Source organism: Scleropages formosus, chromosome 3 (genome assembly GCF_900964775.1).
Source record: "Scleropages formosus chromosome 3, fSclFor1.1, whole genome shotgun sequence".
Classification (NCBI taxonomy): Eukaryota; Metazoa; Chordata; class Actinopteri; order Osteoglossiformes; family Osteoglossidae; genus Scleropages; species Scleropages formosus.
In genome coordinates, this window is record NC_041808.1 from 36,932,726 (window position 1) to 36,950,693 (window position 17,968).

Here is a 17,968-nt window from a genome sequence, read left to right on the forward strand (position 1 = left end):
GAATACAGACTGAGAGTGGAGTGTCATTACGCTACAGCTGACACCCGGCGCATGTGGCAGGGATTACAGAACATCAGACTATCGGAGCAGGAGCTGGTGTGAGATCACTGACAACCGCATCACACCTGACAAACTCAACAAGTTCTCTGCCCATTTCGAGGTCTTCAACAATGAACCACTGGGTATTAAAGTGACTGGTGGGAACACACAGAACCCACCATTCACAGTCACATCTGCAGCTGTGGCAAAGACTTTTGGGAAAACAAACCCACGGAAATCGGTCGGCCAGACAACCCAGATAACATCCCTGGATGCGTACTTAGAACCTGCTCATAGGTGCTAGCTGATGTCTTTACCAATATACTCAATCTGTCCCTTGCACAAGCCTCAATTCCCACCTGCTGAAAGAGAACCACTTTTCAGCCGCTGCCAAAAAACAACAAAGCATCCTGCCTGAATGACTGCTGACCCGTTGCATTGACTCCAATAGCGATGAAGTGCTTCGAGAGAATCATCATGAGGTACATCCAGACCATCACTCCGGACACTCTGGACCCTCTCCAGTTTGCATACAGATGGAACAGATCCACAGAGGATGCCATCAGCACAACAGTACACACTGCCCTCACCCACCTGGAAAACAAGGACAGCTACATTTATGTTCGAATGCTGTTCATTGATTACAGCTCAGCATTCAACACGGTGATACCTTCGACGCTCATCAACAAGCTTTACAATCTTGGTGTGCCACCCACCTTCTGCAACTGGGTTCTGGACTTTCTCACGGGCAGACCGCAGTCCATTAGAATTGGGAACCATACAACCAGGTCAATTACCATAAACACAGGAACTCTGCAAGGCTGCATGCTGAGCGCCATGCTCTACGCAATCTTCACCCATGATTGTGTGGCCTCTCAGAACAACACCAGCATCATCAAATTTGTCGATGACACGACAGTCATTGGACTGATAACGGGAGGTGATGAGTCACCATACAGGAGGCTGACCTAGTGAAGTGGTGCTATGACAACAATCTCTCCCTCAATATCAACGAAACAAACGAGTTGATAGTCGATCCACAGAGAAGGAGGGAGCAACACTCATCACTGCATATTGGTAAGACAGTGGTGGAGAGAGTGAGCAGCTTCAGATTCCTGGGTGTTGACATTACTGAAGATCTCACCTGATCTCACAACACTACACATCTAGTGAAGAAATCACGTCAGCATCTGCCCCTCTTGAGAAGACTGAGAAATTTGGCATGCCAAGCCGAATCCTCAGAAGCTTCTATAGGTGTGCAATCGAGAGCATCCTCACCAGCTCTATCACAGTGTGGTTTGGAGGCTGCACAGTACAGGATCATAAGGTGCTACAGTGAGTGGTGAAAGCTGCTCAAACATATCTGGAATGTCCTTACCATCACTGGAGAGCCTATACAAGGCCAGAACCATCAGGAGAGCCATTAACATCATCAAGGACAATAGTCATGCCCAGCACAAACTTTTCACACTCTTACCATCAGGCAGATGTTACAAGAGTGTTAAAGCCAGAACCTCAAGGCTGAAAAACAGTTTTTACCCACAGACCATCAGGCTTGTGAACGACATCCATCCATTGCCTCTCCACCCATCAAGGCAGACACAGATAACCTGCTGAAGCTGAGAGGTGTCAACTACCTCCCATCCCTCCTACACACACATACACATCCACAGCGCCAATAACATCAGAGACAACAGACTACCTCCGCATACCTTGCGCACACAAATACACAACCCCCTTTCAGCTGCGAATAGACCAATCTACCTCTGCAAGACTTTGCACATGTACGACTTCCACTTTTACATTGCGCACTGCATACTTTATATACGTATATAACTTAGTTCCTTGGATTTTTTGCACTAATAGTCTGAACCGCTTGTCCCATATGGGGTCACGGGGAGCCGGAGCCTAACCCGGCAACACAGGGCGTAAGGCTGGGGCGGGGGGGGGGCACACACCCAGGACGGGATGCCGGTCTGTCGCAAGGCACCCCATGTGGGACTCAAACCCAAGACCCACTGGAAAGCGGGACCCGGTCCAACCCATTGCGTGCACTAATAGTAATTTTTTTAAAATTTGTGATTTATGCCTTGTGTTTTTCCTTCCTCATATCCTTACAATTTATGTCATAAGCTGCTGAGAGGATTCACAAAGTAAGAATTTCATTGTATGGTGTAACAAACTGTTTACTGTACACATGACAATAAACTCTCAAATCTTGCCCAAGGGTACTACAACTAGAAATGGGAATCAAACCTGTGATTTTGGGGTCTAGCGGTAGCAGCACTAACCACTATACTACCAGCCGTCACCTGGTGTTTAAGTTCCTAGCCATAGTTAGAATATATGTCACAACCTTGGGGAACTTACACCAGAGGACCATAAAGGAAGGACATCACAGCAAATTCCACATACATAATAAACTCCTGCACCTCATTAAAACATTCTTTAGAAGAAGACCTACCTGCAGTGCTTTTGGAATCTCGTTAAAAGACCTTGTCTTTCTGCTGTATTTCTTGTTCATTGGATCATGACCTTTGTGCTTCAGACTATAATCTTCACATTTGAACCATGACTCTTTGGATCATGACTCTTGCTCTTCTATCACTTTTCAGACTTTGATCTCTGTATTTGAACAATGGCTTTTGGGATCCTGACCCTTGCTCTCCAAACCATCAACTTGACCAAGCCCCTTGGACACACGCCTCTGAATATGATTTCCCAGGTTAATCCTCCAAAGCCCCGTCTCAGTACTCTTACTAACAGCTTGAGCTGACAGTGCCCATCAACACAGCTGCTCAGATGATCTTTGCACTTCTGTTCTAACAGATACCTCACGAAAAACATATCAATATACTTGGCTTTTTCCCTGAATTTTCAATAGCTGTTACACAACACTGGCAGTCACCCAGCCATTGCATTTTTTTTGGTGCATTTTATACATATTAAAGCAGTATCCACATTAGTTAAAAAGAAAACTGGTAACTTATTTTTCTTAATTATTAATTCCACTTGAGCACCAACACATCACTGGAGTGAATGGAATACGAGGTTAATGAACAAAGGATTACACACTTAAAGGATTTTTTTTCTGTTTTCTCTCTTGAGAAACTGTCCTTCAGTAGTAGCACTACGATGATTTGTGTCACAGAATTTGACTGCTGATAATTAAAATTTCAAAAGCATCCAACATTATTCACTTTGAAACATACTATAGAAAAATAAAAACAGATCCAATGAAAAGGAAGGAATGTTGATCCAGAAATGAAAACAGTGCACATGCCAGATCAAATGTACTGTAGAATATCAAAACGCAGTAGAATGAGGAAATGGTATTGTGTGGAATTATGCATGACTTCTGACTTTTGCTTCTGTCTGGAGCAAAACAGCATGTCCCCTTCCCCTCCAACCTTGTGCGGTGTTTTGCCGGGTTATGCTCCGGCTCCCTGCGACCCCGTATGGGACAAGCTGTTCAGACACTGTGTGTGTGTGTGTTCCACATACTTAAAACCATATCATTTTACAATACACTAAAAACCCTTACACTTTTTAGACAGGTATTGTTATTTATACTCACTCTTACAGGGTGGTCAGTGGTTTGTTACATTTACACCTAACCCTAACACTGGCAGACTGAACTCACATTTTATACCTAACACACAAGTCAGACAGAAGTCAGTGCTCCTTGAAGATCATGTCCCAAATGTGTAACAATGTTCCATACTTGACATGTAAAATCTCTGGTTTTCTATTGCTGCCGTTTACACATGCATGCATAATTATGGCCAAGGAAAATATGTTTGTGGAATTACATATTTGTTGGTTTACAAGTGGAACAGTCATGCATAATTCCACACAATACCATTTCCTCATTCTACTGCATTTTGATATTGTACAGTACATTTGATCTGGCATGTGCACCATAGCTGACTCCATGTGCAGCTCACAATGTGTCTTTCATGGCTGGTGGCTGTTCACAACAGGTTCCAATTACTGAAAGAAGAATGCAACTGAGGAGCAGTCTCCTTTAGCAGTGAGTCAACACATTTAACTTCACCCAACTGTAAAAATTTCCTAGCCCTCTTAGTCTCTGGAGCAAAACAGCATGTCTTCTGTCCTACATCGACACTGCACTGTAGACATTTTGACACATATACTCCATTAATTTTTAGAGTGTAAGAGGTGAACCAGAAGGTGCTCTTTAACCCGAAACATCTGACTATATCTACGCAAAAATCCACACCTTTACTATTTTATTGTAACTGTTAATAAGCTAAGGAGATAGACTGAAAGCTATAGTTTGAAATCTCCAGTGTTGCTTAAGATTTCCAAAGCTAGCAATTTTACATTTTTCATGTTTTCATGCCTGTTTATTATGAAAACAGACAGTTCCAGATGGACACCGGACCTGAGAGACTGTGGAAGCGCAGACCCTAAAATCTCAACACCCTGCACCAAGCACACAGCATAGCACAAACGCAAGAAGAAAGCACCCCTTCCCCATTCACAGTTCCCCTGCACTGACGCACCGCACGTGTGAATAAAAAGTCTTCTTCACCTACTGGACGTATCTCCATGTTTGTGCCACAGTGGTGCCATGACCCAGATCCCTTCAATGGCAATGGATGGGGCTCAGCTAGATTGCCATTTGCACGGGATGCACCTAAAACAGCAGGAGTCCTTGGATGCTCTGCTGATGGCCCAATGGGAGGATTGGAAGACATTGGTGGAGGTGTTTGATATCATTGCCAACCGTTCTGCTCTGTCTTGGCCACCCCCTGTTCACCTATCAAAAATGGAACCTGGAGAATGCCTCAGAAACACTGTTGGAGGTGTTGGAGTAGATAACCAGGGCCTGTTAATGGCCTCCAGACCACTGGTCCCTGCACCTCACACCTTTGCTCATGGGAGAGGTCCTGTTATTGGCCCAGCAGATCATGGTAGCAGCAGGGGCCAACTATGGGGCCCTCTGGGAAGCCCTAATGAAGCGTGTAAGGCTCACGCCTAAAGGACACCAGCAGCATCTGCACGGCATGCAGTGAGATGAGATGGCCTGGCCATTCCTCTTTGTGTAGGGGGTCCTGGACTCCGCTTGGTGGTGGCTACAACCTGGTTGGCAGGAGCAGGAGAAAATCATGGAGTCGGTGAAATTAGAGCAATTCATGATGGCCACGCCTCCGGCTGCTGCTGATTACCTGCAGTGTCATCCCCCTGAGTCCCTTTTAGAGGCATCTGGCTGGCAGAAAATCACTTAGTAGCTCCATTACTTGCAGCAATCCCTCTCCAGTGCTGGATACTTTTCAGACTGCACTTCCCAGCCTCCCCTGCACCCTGCCCATCCTGCCCTTCCACCTCCAACCCATCCCGCTCCTCCTCTCCTGCCCAACTCCTGAAGTCCACTCCCTCCCTCCCTTCAGAGTCAGAGTCATTGATTTGTCATTTGCACAGTTATACTGGGTACACTGGGCACTGAAATGCTTGTGACAAGGCTCATATAGACATGAACAGAAATGAACAAACACGCATTTAGACAAGGATGTGTGGATAAGCAAGGCAGCACAAATATCAAGTATAAAAGGGCAAGTACAAATAAATACAAGTACAATAAATAGTAAAGAGTGAATACTGAGTATTAATGTCCAGAGTTCGGGAAGAGAAGTAATAAAATGTCAGTAATAAGTGTTGCAGTGCAGGACTATTCACCGTTAAGCAGTCTGATAGTCCATAGGTAAAAGCTGTTCTTCAGTTTTGTTGTCTCTTCCCTTAACCCCTAATTTTACTATCCCAAGACAGCTTCCCAAAGCAACCAGAGGGCAGGGACTGGAGTGCTGATGGTGTGGGGAGAGTGGTCACAGTTGACAGGATTGTCCTGCAATGGACGTTGGAGCTATTGCTTCTGCAGAAGGCACCGCTGGCACATCCAGTCTTGTTTGGGCAGCAAAGTACCAGTAAGGTCCCGAGATGGTTTATGCTGGCCTTTGCTGTACTCTGGGTGTCAACAGACCATTGTTCAGCAAAGCCTGCTTCTGCCAGGTGCATTTCGCACTTGCCACATGGTGTTGGTTCGTTGTGTTCACGGGGATGTACACCAATATCCGACTGCAAGGACTGCCTTCCATATTCGGTGCTAAAAGCATAGCCTGGTGGCAGCGGTTAGTCCTCAACCTCCCTTCCTACTCATTTTGGGCACTAATTGGAGGGGTTTCAGCGAATATCTTATCCACACTAAAGTGGAAAGGGTTTTGCTTGTTGGGAGGTATGTCCGCTGTCTCCCTGCATCCGCCAACAGTGACGAAATGCCTGGAGAAGACCCTCAAGTACGTCGGATCGAACACCGAAGTTTGAAAAGGTAAGTGACTGTCCATCCCCACAGGGTTGGGATGCAGACAAACTAAAAAGCATTGAAATGGCCATTATCACCGATGAGCTCGCACAGGACTGACTGCCGCCCCCTGGGCCAAACCCCAGGGTTCCCGCAGTGGCCCAAGAAGTCCCTGAACCTGTGCACCTGGGACAAGGGGGCCTGACCCCCGAAGAAAGACAGCGAAGGATCTGGGGCTGTTGGTGCTTAGATATTGCGGTGGTGCAGGTCACTTCTGGGCAGACTGCCCCAACAGAGGACTCCCAGGAACCCTTGCCTGGGAGCCGAGGTGAGTGTGCTGCGTCGCGCTAACACCCAATTGACGGTGCCAATCGAAGTGAGCTGGAGGATCACCCGGGTGCAGACACGAGCATTGGTGGACTAGGGCCGCCAGCTGTTTTATGGACAAGACCTTTCCACAATGGCAGGGCATCCTGGCACAGCAGTGGGCCGTCACATTATGAATTAACACTCTGAACGAGCAGCCGTTGGGCTTGGGCGTAGTAGAGAGCCAGACCGAGTCCTTGAGAGTAAGAGTTGGGGTGTGTTACACAGAAGACCTCACGTTTATTTTTAATCAAGACATGGCTATCATTTTGAGGTACACCTGGTTAGCTAAACATGACCTGGTTTTCTCTTGGAGTACGGGTGAATTAGTGGCATGGGAGCACCAATGCCAAAACACCTGTTTAGCTCTTCCCTCCCAGGCCACCTCAGTGGAGAGCCCGGAAACCACAGCAGATTTTGTGATCCCTCCCGAATATTGGGATTAGGCCGAGGTCTTCAGTAAAAGCAAAGTGACCATGCTGCCCCCGCACCGGGCTTGGGATTGCACGATTGACTTGTTGCCGGGCACTTCTCCCCCTAGGGGATACATTTATCCATTGTCATTGCCAAAGCAATGGGAATTTCAGGAATACCTGACCGAAGTGTTAGCCTCAGGGATCATTCGGCCATCCACCTCCGTCTGCACCCCTGCATTGATTATCGAGGCCTAGACGTGATCCCTGTGAAGTACCCGCACCCCCTACCGCTGATCACGGCGGCGTTGGAACAAGTCCACAGGGCTCAGCTGTTTACCAAGCTGAACCTGAGCAGTGCCTATAACCTGATGTGGATAAGGGAGGGGGATGAATAGAAAACCGTTTTTAGCACCTCCCTTGGGCGCTGTGAGTACATGCCTTTCGGTCTGTGCAACGCTTCATCAGTGTTCCAAGCATTCGTGAATCACGTTCTGGGGGATCTGGTGAATAATGAAGTGCTGGTGTACCTCTATGACATTATGATCTACTCCCAGACCCAAGCCCAACATGTTCAACTGGTGCGCCAGGTGCTGCAGTGGTTGCTAGAAAACCGGCTATACGTCAAGGGAGAGAAGCATTTATTTCACCAGGAACAGGTAACCTTCCTGGGGTTCATCCTGAGGGTCAGTAGTGTGCAGATGGACCCAGAGAAGGTCCAAGCGGTATTGGAATGGCCCCGACCTACAACTGTTAATGCCTTGCAGCCAGTTTTTGGGTTTTGCGAACTTTTACTGTAGGTTTATCGGGATTTCAGCTGGGTGGCAGCCCCCTTGGTGGGTCTGCTGTGTGGAAAAGGAACTGGAATGAGCTGGATGGAAGAAGCAATATGAGCCTTCCAGACACTCATAATGGCGCCAATCGTACGACACCCCAATCCTACTTTCCCATTGGAGGTGAAGGTGGATGCATCAGAGGTGGGGGTTAGAACAGCCCTCTCTCAAAGGCAGGGCAACCTGCAAAGACACGTGCCTTCTTTCGTGTAAACTAACGTCAACAGAGCAAAACTATGACATAGGTAACCGAGAACTGCTGGCCATAAAGCTGGCGATAGAAGAATGGCAGCACTGGTAGGAGGGGTTCAAACATCCCTTTCTGGTCCTCACTGATCACCTCAAAAGCCTGGAACTGGCAAGGCGTCTAAAAACCTCGCCAAGGATACTGGGTTCTGTTTTTTTTACCTGGTTTCGGTTCACAGTGCTATACAGGCCTGGTTCGAAGAATACCAATGCAGATGCCCTATCCCGAGTGTATGACAAAGATCCAGGCTTGAAGCCGCCCAAACCAATCTTACCGGAATGAATGGTGGTGGCCCCGATCAGATGGCAATAGCAACAAGAGCTCCGGGCAGCCCAAGAAGGGGACCCTGAGCCAGTGGAAAAGCCAGAAGGTAAGAACTATGTTTCAGTCAGTCTCCGACCGTCTCTCTTATAGCGGGCTCACGACTCCCCAGCGGTAGGGCACCCAGGCCACCAACGGACCCTTTCCCTACTCCAAGTGCAATATTGCTGGCCATCCATCTGGGAGGACGTGCAGGAGTATGTCAAGCCCTGTGAAACATGCGCACAGGCCCAAACCAGAAGTCCACTGGACTGTTGGAACCCCTACCGATCCCGGCACAGCCCTGGTCTCACATCTCTGTCGACTTCATGGTGGAGCTCCCTGTGTCCCAAGGTAACACCGTCATTCTCACCATCCTAGATCGATTCTCAAAGGCCTGTCGACTGGCTCCCATCGGCCTTGGAGATGGCGAAAGCCCTGTTTCAACACGTCTTCCTCATCTATAGCCTCCCGGAGGACATTGTGACAGATAGAGGCCCACAGTTTACATCCCCATTGTAGAAGGTTTTCTGGCACAAACTGGGAGCATCGGTAACTCTGACATTAGGTTACCACCCACAGGCCAATGGACAGGTAGAACAACTGCACCAGGAACTGGGTAGGTTCCTGGATAGCTACTGTGACCAGAGACAACAGCAATGGGCTTGATTTTTACCCTGGGCAGAATACGCTTATAATTCTCTCCCTCATTCCTCCACCAGACTCATCCCATTCCAATGTGTCTTTGAATACCAGCTTCCCCTGTTCCCCTGGCAAACGGAGAGCACAGACGTCCCTTCCATCAAGGCCTGGTACCAGACAAGTGCAGACACGTGGCAAGCGGTGTCCACCTGTCTGCACAGCAGTGTGCAGTGGTACAAGTGGCAGGCTGACCGGCACCATCTCCCTGTCACCTTCCAACTGGGTCAGTGGGTCTGGTTGTCCACCAGGGACTTGAAATTGTGACTGCCGTCCCAGAAACTGAGTCTCCGATACATCGGTCCGTACAGGATCATCCGACAGATCAACCTGGTCACTTACCGGTTGAGCCTGGCACTAACTCTAAGGGTATGTCCTTCATTCCATGTCTCCCTTCTCAAGCCATATAAAGTGTCATCCCTCCAGTCCCCTCTGAGCTCGGAGCCTCCCCCATTGGTGCAGGTGGAGGGGGACCCAGGGTATGCGATTCAGGAGCTACTAGACTCCCGTCGCTGGCAGGGCCGCATGCAGCACCTGGTGGACTGGGAGGGGTATGGCCCGGAAGAGCGCTGTTGGGTGTGAGCAGAGGACATCTTGGACCCCACTCTGACCTCGCCCTTCCATCGGGACCATCCGGATCGCCCGGCACCCTGGCTGCTCTGTAGCGGGTCTGGGGTTTGAGTCCCACTTGGGGTGCCCTGCGGCAGGCTGGCTTCCCAGCATCCCATCCAGGGTGTGTCCCCCTCCCCCCGCCCCACAGCCTGCACTGTCGGGCTAAACCCTGGCTCACCACGACCCCACTCAGGACAAGCAGTTGCAGATAGTGTGTTTGTGGGACTTGCCTTGCAAGCAGTTCAGTCTCTCTCTCTTTTTATGTGTTTTTAAAAATATTTAATTTGGTATTTTTATCCACATATGCTGCCCATTATCTTATAATTAACTGCTCCTAGGTTCAGCCATCTGTTGTGTGAGTTGTGGTGGGGCTGGGCCACTGCCTGACATAATCTCAACCTATTTGATCCTTTATCTGGTTTGTGTCATTAATACATAACAAAAACATGAAACGCAATTACTCACAGCATAGTTTAAGCATATAAATTATAACTGATTGATGTGAGATACCAAAATGTAAATAAAATGTAAGATGATAATGAATACTTGCTATGTATCATTGTAACCATTTCAGATTTTTTATTTTTTTCTTTTTTCTTGTCTGAGGGGAAAAATGTCATCAATTTGCTTGAAGGAAGCTACTTTTTCCATTTACTGAGCTTTGGACTTGAAATGTAAAGTGTATAAAGGAAAAGTACACTTTTTTATTCCACTAATTTAGTGCCAGAGAATACAACAGTTTTTTTCTAGGCTCCTAATTGACTGAAGTCTTTCATCTGAATCATCAAAGTTTTTATTTCCAACTGATAATTGTTTACAACAAAGAATTAACCGAACTGCATACTAAGCAGCAGGTTTTAGTCTACAAATGCACTGGTGAGCATTTCCCAAGTTGTTCCACAATTCTGCCAGAGTGTAAATCTTTCCCAACAGAGCACCACCATGGTTAATGTTAGTATGAGTTTGCTCAACCTGGCTCATAAATCTTTCAGATGCCCTAAGACATTATATAGGCTGCTGTTGCCTGGTATTGAAAAGACATAACTCTCATAGTTAATGTTCATGTTTTCAACATTTTTTTTTTCCTTTGATTTCCTCAGTTACTTGAAAATATAACAGTAAAAGTCAACAGAAACCTGGTCACAAAGAATTTGGAAGTACTACCCAAAATGCTAATGCACATAAATTATTTGAAACGCTGTTTTGTTTTAGCTTTATTATTTAAAGCACCAAAACTACATTTACTCAGTTTATGATTTACCAGTTTCAAATAAATCATAGCTCTGGTACATTTAGCAAATGTGCTCCATGAGGGGAAGAAAAAAAAAAAAAACAGAAGCCCGATTTCAAAGACTGAGAGAGTGAGGTGAGATTTGAAAATTTCCATGCCTGCAAGATCAGTTTTGAACACTGAAATCTTCGAAAACACTTTATAACATTAGTGAGCTCCAGAAATCTACTGAAGCAGAGGTGGTCAGGCACAGAAAGGATTTGCTGTTGGGGGTGGGTAGACTCTAAAATAGTAAGCAGCCCTTGTCCATTTGGCATAGGCCAGATTCCGTTAATAACTGCAGTCTACAAGGTTTGCTGGCTCCGCTTATTAAATTTGAGCTATTAAGTAAATCTTCAGGCTGCAAGGTCTGCCACACAGACACAAGCAGTCAATCGTGAAGAGTTTCTGCCCTCCTTCACTGCAATTTGGGCCACTTGCTAGCAGTATTGATTAATTCCTCCTTTACATTCTTAGCTGCCCGTCCGGTAAACTCTTGACTCTAATTTTTCTCATCGCTCACTCACAGATCAATTAACAGCAATAAGCCAGCAATCTGTTTCTGTGCAGAGTGCTGGAACCAGCGAACTCTGCTCACTTTGTAGACCAAGTTTTTCTTGCTGAAGTAAGTCGCCAAACTTTAACGCTGTAATGAAAACACTACAGAAGTGGAAAAATGCAAAATTGTTGTAATTTTACACTAGTCACCTTTTGCATTTACATGTATTAATTTAGCAGATGCTTTTCTCCAAAGCAAATGTACAACTGTAAAAACTATACAAAATAAATGTGCATTTCACCAACAGGAAGACTAATGGAATCCCACAGGTGGACTCCTTTAGCTCCGTGAATTTGGCACCCCATACAAACAGCACAAATGAAAACTTGATGATTTGTTTAGTAAATAACTGATAAGCAACAAGCCTGAAATTTTGAAATAAATCTAATTTCACTGTTCCCGTTGTTGAAGTGATTCAGTACAGAAAAACAGCAGGACTAAAGAAAAGTCCTTTTTTATATTAAAACCAGATAAATAATCTTATGATTTCTAAAAATTAGATAAAAATACATATTAAACATTCGTGTAATGAGGAAAAAAAAGCTGATGTTCAGAGAAATTAGGACACATTGTCCATGCAATCAAATAAAATGGTAAAATTTCCATACTTTAATTATGCCTCCATAGTCTACAAGTAATCTCATACTGCAATTCAGGAGTGAGAATTGTTAAACTGTGATTGAGAGTCTTAGTGAATGTTTAGTGTACTTTCCATCTGAACTTAAAATGTGTGGGGGGGCCTCACACCTTCTGCTAAGCACAGATTCCAACAACAGTGAACTACTGAGCAGATACGATGGCGTTTGAAGGGGTTTCTGAATTGGTCACTGATTTAAGTTCAATAAAAACAAAGCATCAATACTTTGCTATAAAACAATGATGGTATATCATTCTTATGATGGTATGAGCCTCTAGCAAAGCTGCTACAAATAACGCAGAATAATTTGAGATTTATGTAAGGATGAAATATCTTTTTTTGCCGCTGAAAACAAAATGTTCTATCAGTTAATTTCTATAGACTGATATGTAGTATAAAAAAATAAATCTGATTTTTTGAGTCCATCCGTACATCCATCCATTCATCTTCTGTCCCGCTTGTCCTAAAAGGGTCACGGTGGCAGCAGGGGGAGCAGAGAGGCCCAGCCGCCCCGCACATTTTTAAAGTGTATCTGCTAAATAACTGTTTAGTCATATCTATATCTACCTACATTATTTACAAGAATGGCAGTAAGAGCATATAGAATTTATAAATATAATGTAAAAGTTCAGTTTCACACCCATGCTGCCTTGTGTTATTTTTCATCACAAGCTGGCAGTTTTACTGCTTGAAAACCAACATAGTGAACATTTTGGCACCTTGCAACCACAAATGATGACAGCTAATTATAAGAGTCTCTCTGTCTAAATGCTTCTTCCAAAGACTGGTTTTTACAGGTCCTAAATCTGAAAAAGGATTGACTGATGAAGGCAGAGTAGAATTAATAATTTCTCAAAAGCACAGCATAATTGTCACTGGTGTGCCTGATGCCTGTGTGCCTCACAACTGCAGGCCACCACCACGACCCCCACTGTGACGACCCCAGAGACGCAGTATAAAAGCGCCCGCTCCGACACACCTGGCCGCGAAACCTCAACTGAGAGACATTCTACTCACCTAATTTCCAAGGCCCTCTGCTCTGTAAATCTGACTCCCATGGGATACCATTAAAGCATTTGCATTTGAGTCTGTTTGCCTGGTCTCCTTCATTCACCATGACAAAAGGTTCTGCCTCTTATATGGGCTCAGTGATGCTCGATAAGCCGTCTCCATGTATGGTGCCCTACTGGGCTCACATGACCAATTCTTGCACCATATGGAGGAGACCCTCCAGGATTTGGTACAAGTGCTCCAGACCAATGAGATTACACAATCGACAAGGACCCCTGCAGTCCACACGGCGCCTGAGCCATGCGTGTTGCTGGTTTGAGTGATGATGAGTTCTCCAACCAGAGACCCACACCTCGCTACTCCGGAGAGGTACAACGGATCACCGGACAACTGCCAGAGCTTCCTAAGGCAGTGTGAGCTTATGTTCAGTATCTCCCCGCAAGCCTATCAGAGCTCTCCTACCAGGGAGAAGACTGGATCTTCGACCACTCTGTGGAGACAGCGAGCACCATCCACAATCTTGCCCAAGAGAGAACCCCTCAGCTATAGTTGCATTCACCAGAAAACTGACCCACAGAGAAGGCTCTGAAACTGATGCAAATCAGCCAAGGCCGGCTGAAACCAGACAAGATACAGCGCTGCCTCTGTGAATTGTTATGTCTCTACTGTAGCGTGTCAGGCCATTTCCGCGCAACCTGCCCAGTTCACCTGCTACCACTGAAGACTAACCCGGAATCCAAGATTAGCAAACCGCAGCTGACCATGCCTATAACTCTGGAGTGGGCGGGGAATCAGATAGAGACACCTTCGCTGGTGGACTCCAGGGCTGTGAGTTATTTTATGATTGCTGGTTTTGCTAGTTCACATGATATACCCAGGCGGGGTTGTGACGTGAAGTTACTGGTCGTTGGCCTCCATGCCCAGCCAATAGGGACCGGACTAGTGGACTCACGTAGAGAACTAATATGCATGTCAGTCAAGGCTCACCATCAGGAAGAGCTTTACCTGGTCTGGTCGCTGGACACACCAGTCATTTTGGGTTTCAGTTGGTTATCCCTGCACAACCCAGTGCTCTGATGGGGCAGCGGGAACCTGGTCTCCTGGGGACTGCAATGTGAACACTCTTGCTTGTTATTTCCCTATCAAACTACCTCTATCGAGAGCATCACAGATACACCACCAGTGGTGATTCCCCCTGAATATTGGGATCTGAGTGAGGTGTTCAGTAAGGCCCAGGCAATGGTAATTCCTCCACATAGACCATGGGATTCTTACATTGACCTTCTGCCTGGAACCACACCACTCAGTGGAAAGGTATATGTCCTATCCCTTCCAGAACAAAGGGCCATGCAAGAGTATATTACTGAAGCACTGAAAGCAGGCTTTATTGAACCCTCCACATCACCAGCTTCCACAGGTTTCTTTTTTGTTGGAAAAAGGGAAGGGGCCTGCGCCCCTGTATTGACTATTGAGGTTTGAATGGCATCACGGTGTGATATTTCCATCCTCTTCCCTTGATCACTGCAGCATTAGAACGAGTACATGGTGGAAGTATTTTCAGGAAATTGGAGCTCTGGAGTGCATACAGTCTGATCCGGATCAGGGATTGGTGCAAGTGGAAGACCACTTTTAGCACCACCCTAGGCCATTATGAATATTTTGTCATGTCTTTTGGTTTATCTAATGCACCCTCAATGTTCCAAGCATTTCCCAGTCACATATTAGGAGACCTGGTGAATGATCGCGTCTTGGTATACATTTAAATTTATTCATTTAGCAGATGCTTATCTCGAAAGGGACATACATTTCATAGAATGGTGTACCTGGACAAAATACTCATCTTCTCCAGGACCAGGAGCAACATGTACACCAGTTAAGGACAGTGTTAGAACGGCTGCTGCAAAACCACCTTTATGTCAAGGTGGTTCCAACGGCAAGTGCCGTTCCTAGGTGACATCCTAAATGACGAGAGAGTGGCTATGGATTGAGAGAAGGTCCGTGGTGACTAGCCACGGCCAAGAACTGTAAAAGCCCTGCAATGGTTCTTAGGTTTTGCCACCTTCTATAGGAAATTCATCAGGGGTTTCAGCTCCATTGCTGCCTTATTCATGGCCCTTGTGGCAGGTAAGGAGACTTGCTTGACTTGGACTGATCAGACACAGCAAGCTTTCCAGAAGCTGTAGAATCGCTTCACAACCGCACCAATATTACAGCACTCAGACCCCACCCTGCCTTTTGTAGTGGAGGTGTTTGCCTCAGAGGTTGGGGTCAGGGCCATGCTATCCCAGGTTCAAGGTGATCCACAAAAATGTTATCCTTGTGCATACTTCTCACTGAAGCTGTCCCCAGCTGAGTGGAATTATGACATTGGAAACAGAGTTGTTGGCCATCAAACTGGCCCTGGGGGAATCGAGGCACTGGTTAGAAGGGGCTTCACACCCCTTCCTCGTAGTAACTAACCACCGCAACCTCGAGTACCGACAGAAAGCATACGGGTTGAACCTATGCCTGGCCCAATGGGCCTTGTTCTTCACTAGGTTAAATTCAATGTATTGTACTGGCTGGGCTCTAAGAACACGAATGTGGATGCCTTTTCATGGCTACATACCAATGACACTCCAACCGAAATCCCCAAACTGATCCTTCATGAAAACTGTGTTGTAGCCCTGGCATGCCGGCCCTTCGTCCAGGAGCTCCAGGACGCACAGGCAGCTGGGCCCAGTTCACCAGATGGTAAGGAGTATGTACCAGTGAGGACCAGCACTCCTGCAATGGGTCCATGATTCACCTGCAGCCCGCTGCCCACGTGAAAATTTCTCTCCTCCAGGGCAGGTTCTGGTGGCCCTCCATGTGAGAGGACATCCAGGAGCATGTGAGGGTCTGAACAACCTGCTCCCAGGCCAGGACTCTGACCCAGAGACCTGTAGGGTTGCTGGAGCCACTACTGGTGCCCTCACGTAGCCATGGACTTCTTGCTGGACCTTCCTCCTTTGGATGGAAAGGCTACAATACTAAACTTGATTGACTAATTTTCCAAGGCCTTCCACCTGATCCCACTGCCACAGTTACCCACAGCCTTGGAGATGGTGGAGACTATTCCAGCAGGTATTTGCCGTTATGGCCTACCTGAGAATATTGTGTCTGACTGGAGCCCATAATTCACCTCACAGGTTCGGAAGGCGTTCTGGAACAAACTGGGGGTCTTGGTGAGTGGTGCCTCCGGTTACCATCCTCAGTCCAAAGGGCAAGTGGAGCAGCTGCACTAGGATATCAATCACTTCTTCCGCAGCTACTGTGCCCATTGACAACATCAGTGGGCCTGATACCTGCCCTGGGCCAAATACGCTCACAACACCTTGACTCACTCTGCCATAGGTTTGTCACTACTCCAATGTGTCTTAGGCTACTAGCCTGCTCTGTTTCTTTGGTGCCCCAGCCGGAGCAACATACCCGTGGTCAACACCTGGCCCCAGGCTAGTGGGGAGACGTGGCATGCCGTCAATACTCAACTCCGGTGCACCCTCTCCTTAGAACTGGGGCAGAGTGTGTGTCTAGGTTCAGGTATGTGATCAAAACACAGGAGGTGGAATCCTTCACACATCAATGCAGTGGACAGCAACATCAAATTTCACTCAGAGGAAGACCAGTGGGAATAGTTTGGCCTTTTTAGCCTGTGTAGTGCATTCTGAGGTGGACAGAAGCCTCAACATTGAAGTGCATAGGAAACCCACTCACACAGATCAGCATCTATTACTGATTCCCACCACCCTCTGGAACACAAGCTGGGGGTCATCAGAATTCTACACCACTGAGTACAAACTATACCCACAAGGACGGGAAGGTAAGGGGAAGGGACAAAAAGGAATAAATGTAAATTTTTTTTTTAAGCAGACTCTTCTGTCCAAAGCAACGTACATCTCCCAGAAGTACAATTTATGAGAGAAAGAGGCATAGCTGCAGACATGAAAGTCTCAAGCAAACCTAGTTTGTTCCCTACCATTTGCTACACCCAGGTTCATGGTTCAAGTAGGTGCATAAGACACAGACAAATCCTGATACACACTAATTTTTTTTTTTTTAAAATATAAGATACACAAATGAGCAGAACAATACCAGAGTAATGGCTGAATGAAGGTTGCATCTGGGGATGCTCCTGGAGTTACAATGCGTGAACAGTTACACCATAGACGATCTGAAGAGATCTTGGGCAAAGTGGATCTAGCAAAGGTGGGGTTTCAGACTCTTCTTGAAAATATACAGAGTTTCCGCAGTTCTGAGTGACACGAGAAGGTCATTCTACCACAACGGACCCAGAACCGAGAACCTCCGAGCTTTGCAAGCGAGCAGAAGTAGATGAGGGAAGGGGCCTGGCTAGGGTGTACCGATTGATCAAGTCCTGTAAATTGCTGGGGGCAGTTCTATTGATGCATTTGTACAAAGTAACCAGGGTTTTGAATTCGATATGGGCAGCTATAGGAAGCCAGTGCAAAGAGATGAGTAGAGAAGATACATGGGAGGGCTTTGGAAAATCAAACAACTCGTGCAGCAGCATTCTGTAGAAGCTGCAGAGGTTTGAGGGCATTAGCAGGAAGGCCACACAGAAGTCGCAATAGTCCAGACAGGAAGTCATCATGGCCTGGACAAGTAGGTGGGCAGAGTC